Source organism: Otolemur garnettii, unplaced genomic scaffold, assembly GCF_000181295.1.
Source record: "Otolemur garnettii isolate 467f Iridium unplaced genomic scaffold, OtoGar3 scaffold00192, whole genome shotgun sequence".
NCBI lineage: Eukaryota > Metazoa > Chordata > Mammalia > Primates > Galagidae > Otolemur > Otolemur garnettii.
In genome coordinates this window covers 1837395-1844307 of record NW_003852587.1, presented here as the reverse complement: position 1 = coordinate 1844307, position 6913 = coordinate 1837395, and the positions used below count along the sequence as shown (strand labels likewise).

General features: G+C 36.5%; 1 pseudogene across 1 annotated transcript; it reads left to right on the top strand.

The window, feature by feature from the left end:
• The first annotated feature begins 3419 nt into the window (after window positions 1–3419).
• Window positions 3420–4062, top strand: LOC100959285 (annotated as a pseudogene). Its single transcript, XR_154729.3, has one exon. The product of XR_154729.3 is annotated as a 60S ribosomal protein L13a pseudogene (transcript).
• Window positions 4063–6913: the final 2851 nt, after the last annotated feature.

The following is a 6913-nucleotide window of genomic DNA, read 5'->3' as shown; positions in this document are numbered from 1 at the left end:
CGTGCCATCATTGCTCACAGCAACCTCAAAATCCTGGGCTGAAAGTGTTCTCGGAGCCTCTGATCGGAGACACAGGGAAAAGGAATTGCAGACGAGATGATTGATTTGAAGAGAGGTTGAGACTCGCTCAGATCAGCGACCAGGCCTGACTTTACTGATTATCTTATATACTTTCAAACATTCAGTAAGAATTTAACACAGATACAAAGAAGTGAAGTAACATTAGGAAGCTACCATTAAGATTACAACTCAGTGTGAAGGCTGAGGAACACATATACAATTGATTTTGTTTAGAGTGAGAACATAAAAGAGACTGACTGTCTTGTTCTTGCTGGCCCAAACAAATACTAGAGATTATAATGTTAATGAAGGAAGAAGACACAGAACAGAACCCAATGCCCCGGGACATGTGTTCGAGCTTCCAGCTGTGACCCTGGACTGATTCTCCAGATCTCTTCTTTGAGAGGATTTCTGCATATTTCTGCATATCTGCATATCTATAGGCAGGTGCAGAAGCTCGATCTTTGAAGAAATCTTTCTCAGAATCATTCTCTTGAGGGAGCACATTGAAGCGAACTGCCATGTCTGAGCATGGGGTGCTTATCTCTACATTTCCCCCTTTCTAGCTATTGGCTTGAACTGCTGCCATAGCCAAAAATACAAAAAGCATTTTGCTCACTTGTTTTCTTTACCTGTAAAAGTTTTTTTATGATCCAGTAAAACACAATTTCTGAGCATGGGGTGCTTATCTCTACACTGGGCTCAATGGATTCTCTTCTCAGCCTCCTCAGTAGCTGGTACTACAGATGCCCACCAGAATGCCCAGCTAGTTTTTCTATTTTTTGTAGATATGGGGTCTAAGTCTTGCTGAAGCTGGTCTTGAACTCCTAAATTCAAGCAATCCCCTGCATTAGTCTCCCAGAGTGCTAGTACTGTAGGTGTGAGCCAACATGCCTGGCTTATTCTTTCTTTCTGAAAGTTTTGCCTATTATTTGGTTGTCTATCTTATTATGTTATTATATTGACAAGAACATTCACCAGACTATAGTATAAGGTCACCATAAAAGTGTAGAAGACTAAATAGAATGGACAGCTTAGAGGTATTCCACCTCAGGAACTGGTCTACTTACATTTCAACTCCTATTCATCATCTAGAGTCATATATCTGGTATGTGGCAGGGGTGAAGAAGACTCCAAGGCACCTGAAGCTTGTCACAAGGTGGACAAAGAAGTCTCTAAATACCCAAGAAAGTTCTCAGGCAAAGAAATTCAGGTGCTGACAGTTGGAGATTCAGCACTAAGAGAGCTGAGCAAATATAGGTAGGGCCCTAGCAATATCTACTTGAGGCTTCCTTTTTCACTTTCCTACACTCTTCTATCCCCTTAAAAATTCTTACTGCTTCCCCATTCCCCCTCACACACATCCTTGTATGGAGGTCATTGTGGATAAATATTTAAAAAAGAGAGAGAGAGAAAGAGAGAGATATGATTCTCTGGAATTAGAGTGTCTGACTCTGCCTTAATTTCTAAGGCATTAATGTGACTGTCATTCTACTGCTGCTGAATCACTCCTAGGCAACATTCTTCCCATAAACAAAAACATTTTATTTGAGCAAAATGTATAAAAAATGGCTCCACAGAGAAGAGGCTGGCACCATTAGCAATAGCATGAGTGATTTGGAGCACAACTTTTCTCTGCAGTAGTGATGCCGGGCCTGAGAGAGCAGGGCTGACTCATAGGGCCTTCCAGCTACTTGGATCTGGGACAAGCAACTTCATGGACTAATTAATATCTCCTTAAAACCCTGGCTTCAAATACTGCCAAAATTTCTCATGTTCTTGAGAAGCAGTAAGATAAACATGAGGATTTCTTAACTTTTTTTTCTTCTGATTCCTTTCAATTTGTACTCTATAATAATCCCTAAAAACAAAATAAAACTTCCTGATCTTTGAATGAATGACTTTTATATAGTAGATTTTGTTAGTCTCCTATCTTTTATATTCTGGTCTCCTTGTCAATGTACTTCCTAATCATAACATCCATTTAAATAATCTCCTGTCATTGTGAATGATTCCTCTGATCTGTAGTCTTTCTCAGGGTGTCCTTTAAATCAAAATCCACTTAATAAAATGTGTAATACCATGCTAACTTGGAACAGTTTTACTGCAGCATATGGTGTTGACAAAAGAAGACTAAAGAAGGGAATAGTAAAATGTTTGCTATTAGATTGGCAGTCACTTCAAATTATATTCACCATTATTGCTATTGAAATTTTAAGTTAATATTTATTGAACATAATATTAACAAATGGAATGATATTAGACATGTGTATACAGCCCCAGATTTAGACCTGCAGGAATTTGCTTAGTATATGTAACAGAAAGATAGATGGCAATAAGATATGAAGCCTCAAATAATAATGTACCCCTTCAAATACCTTTGAACAAAGCCAAATGTATTTTGCTTTCAAACTTAAAGAACTTAAGAATAAAATCCTTTTGAAAACAAAAAGGTAGACCATATGAGTTAGTAACAATGGATGGCCAGGATGTTGGAACTTGTGATGAAATGTCAATTAGCAATTAGAGATTACCAATGCTGTTGTCCTTTCAAACTGGAACATTGAGCATGGCCAATTTCATTACCAACAGAGAAAGTAAAGCTTCCAGTTGAATTACTTTCCTCTTTCAAACACTTTATAGCTAACATAACACACAGCTCAAAGATATGATGTAAATATTCCTTGCCTCAGGTGGAAGGTGAAGCTTGATCCAGATGTTTAGTAAAGATTATGTAAAATTAAATTATAAAATTACTATCTTATTTTACTTTCTTTGCTGATATTCTATCTTCATCTTATTTATAGTTAACCCATTTATATAAAGCAAATTGAATATGAATGTCACATTAATCTGTATAACTATACAGAGATGATAATTTTAAATGGAAACTAAATTTCTACTGGTGGAGTTTACCACTGGTACTGAAATTTAGGAGTGTGGCAAACAAAGATTTGTTTTAAACCAATGGCTACTTTGGAAAAAAAAAATTAGGAATTCAGCAAGGGTTACAGAAATCATACAAAGAAATGAGAGTTGGATTATAAAATGATGAAACAAATTTTTAGATAGATTTCCTTTGTTGTCATTTCTAGGGTAGTTGTAGAATTTGTTATAAGTTAAAGATCCAGTGAAAGGTAAAGAGTTGTATATTTGGCTACTACCAGAATGTTTTTCAAAAATATGGTTCTGAATGACAGCTATGGGAATGGAGGATTGTAGCTAAGAATAGAGAGCAGAACAACATTCACATACTAGTTCCCAAGGAAAGAACTCAATGTTTATATAAGGCAAAAATAAAAATAAAACACAATATACTATTCAAGATTCTTTAGTCATGCTTTTCCCAGGCAGCTGCCAAAGATGGCGGAGGAGCAGGTCCTGGTGCTAGATGGCAGAGGCCATCTCCTAGGCCGCCTGGCGGCCATTGTGGCCAAACAGGTACTGCTGGGCCTGAAGGTGGTAGTTGTGTGTTGTGAGGGCATCAACATCTCTGGCAATTTTTACAGAAACAAGTTAAAGTACCTGGCCTTCCTCTGCAAATGGATGAACACCAACCCATCCCATGGCCCCTACCATTTCTGGGCCCCAAGCCATATTTTCTGGCGCACAGTGAGAGGCATGCTGCCCCACAAGACCAAGCTTGGCCAGGCTTCCCTGGACTACCTTAAGGTGTTTGATGGGATCCCACCACCCTACAACAAGAAAAAAATGGATGGTGGTTCCTGCTGCCCTCAGGGTTGTATGTCTGAAGCCTACAAGAAAGTTTGCCAACCTAGGGCGCCTGGCACATGAAGTTGGCTGGAAGTACCAGGCAGTGATGGCAATCCTGGAGGAAAAGAGGAAGGAGAAGGCTAAGATCCACTACCAAAAGAAAAAGCAGCACCATGAGGCAATGGAAACAGGCTGAAAAGAACATGGAGAAGAAAATTGACAAATGCACAGAGGTCCTCAAGACCCACGGACTCCTGGTCTAAGCCCAATAAAGACTTTATTCCTTAAAAAAAAAAAAAAAGATTCTTTAGTCATAGAATGAAGCTGCTTTTATAGGGGAAATAGACAAGCACAAGTGTTTGGAATGTTGTACAAACATGCTCTATATGAAGAGGGTCTTTATTTTAAATAGAGCAGAGGTACCAAAAGTGATACTGAAAAAAATCCGCTTCTTTGAGAAAAGCAAGGAAATTTCAGAAACATTTTTATTTAAAGCAGACTAATTTACTAATAAAATAAATTTTCATCTAGAAAATTTATCTATTTTTGAGCTTCAATCAACAAGGTATCAGAAGTTCTTTAATCTCACTCCCTAAGCAATGTGAAATGATTTTGAAACATCAAGCTTAAAGGCAGTTGTAGCTTAAGGGAAATCAGGGCATGGAGAGGACCAGAAAATAACTCAGGAAACATTGACTAATAGGAGTTATTGTATGCCCATCACCAACCTTAAGCAGTTTTCTATGATTTGGTGGTGAGATAGTAATTTTAGACCTAAATCCTTGGTGTCTATTGTTGAATCTAGCTATATTACATGATTTTTTAATTATATCAATATTTATATACATGTCTTTTGTTCCACAGTTAACAAATTGTACGTTATTAACTTGTTAAAATTTACAACCTCAGCGAAAGAACTATTTAGCTTGTGAATTCAATCCTAGGAGCTAATGGAGACCATTAAAGTCCACTTCTAACATCTAAAATTTTTGCAATCTGGTTCTGACTCTCATTATAAGGACTTTTTTATTTAAAAATCAATATTGTTCCACTTTTTAATCATTTTGAGATCAATATTAAATAACCAAAGCAGCTCTTGAAAAGGCTATTTAGCAATAAATTTTCACCTAAACCAGAATTGGAACAAATTGATTATATTCAAGTCTCAGCAATCTTCCCTACTATGTTTTATTACATTAAACCATTGCTATTATATTTAACACTACAGAGGGTGACAGGGCAAGGTAACTAATGTTCCCCACAGCTTTCATAAAAGCCAAAAGGGGAGGGTTTTGTAGTAAGCCCACATTCAAAAAACTTATTGCTGTAAATTGCAGAAGGGCTAAATTATTTTGGGAGAAGATGAACCCCTTCAATAATTCATTCTGCCACTATAGGCAGCAGTAAAGATTCTCTGGAATTGGTTAATAGCATTGACAGTCATTGTGTTTTTGAGAGTAACAAAATAGAAACATGCAGGATGATATTATTCCACTATGAGACAAAGTGGTAAATAAAACTATATAGATATAGGCTTTATTAATCCCTTCAAGAAAGCTAAGAGTTTATCAGTAATTCTATACCTTTTTGGTTTGTATAATAGTGGTCTCCAGACACATAGAAGCCAAATAAAATTTATATATTTTGTTTCATGGCATTTATCACAATTATAAATAAAAAGCAGATTATGTAATTGGTAACTTGTTGCCTGTCTCTCCTAAAAGAATTTAAGTTCCATGAGAATGTGATCCATATATGCCATCTTTAACAATGTATCCTGCCTATTACTATTTAATATGTCTGGCAAATAAAAACCACTCTATACGATTTGTTGAAAAAATACAGAAATTGAATGCATGAATTATTATTTAATATAAATATAAATAGGAACAATTTATATATAAGTACATTTACAACACTTGACAAAATCATAAATAGTCCCATCTCTCAGTGATGTTTTTGCAACTGGTCTCTTAAAACTCACTGCAGTCAAAAGATATATTCTGTAATAACCTCATGTGCTGAAACACCCTGACTTGTCACACAATACAAAGCAACAGCATACCGTTTACTCAGAAGTAGGCTCTGGGAAAGAGTTTACCCTAGGTTTCAAGAGGTTGTGGGTTGGGGCATAGAGAAGCTAATTCACCCAGGCACATTCACATAACCACTGCCACCATATAGATTTTCCCTATCTCTCAGTCAAAATAGACACTGAGATAAAGAACTGGATGTATATATTTTGTTTGGGAGATGATCTAAGGCCACATAAGTGAGAAAGTAGGGAAACCAAGACAGGGAGGAAAAAGGTAATAGGAAGTGTGTTAAAGAACAGGTTATTTCAGTGGAAAACTGAGGCTCAATCCTGAGGATAACTGTGTTAGTCAGAGAGTTCCAGAGAAATAGGATCAATTGGTTCAGCATATATAGAGAGAGAATGTCAAAAATATGTGCACACATTTTAAGAAAGGAAAAAAACTGTATTAAAATTGTAATACTCAATATATGTCAATAACAAAACACAAGTCACATTTGAGCACCTCTTGTAATTCAGAAGTATACACACACACACATATATATGTATATATACACAGAAAGAGACAGATCATGGGAATTGGCTCACAAGATTATAGAGGCTAAGAACTTTTATTCTATAAGCCAGAAAAGCAAAAAATGTGGCTATATAATTCACAGTACTAGTCCCAAGGCCTGAGGCCAGGGGAAGATACAAGATGGATGCTTCAGCTCAAAAGAGAGTTCAAATTGGCCTTCCTCCACAGTTTGTTCTATTCAGGTCCTTAATGAATTGGATGATGCCTACCACAAATAGTAAGGGTGATATTTTTTATTAGGTTCACCTTTTCAAATGCTAATCTCTTCCAGAAACACATCAAGAAATAATCTTTCATACTATCTGGATATCCCTTAGCCCAGTCAAGTTCACACATAAATTAACCATCCCATGACTCTTCAGTGAAACTATGTGAAATATACTCTGGACTCTTCCTACAGAGGAATGGAAAGGCTAAGTCATTTTATATACCAACCCTATCCCCTATTGTTTGAAGATTGTCTTGAAGAGTATTAACTTTCTGCAACTTCCTGTTATATCTATGTATGTATACCTAAGAAAGACCCT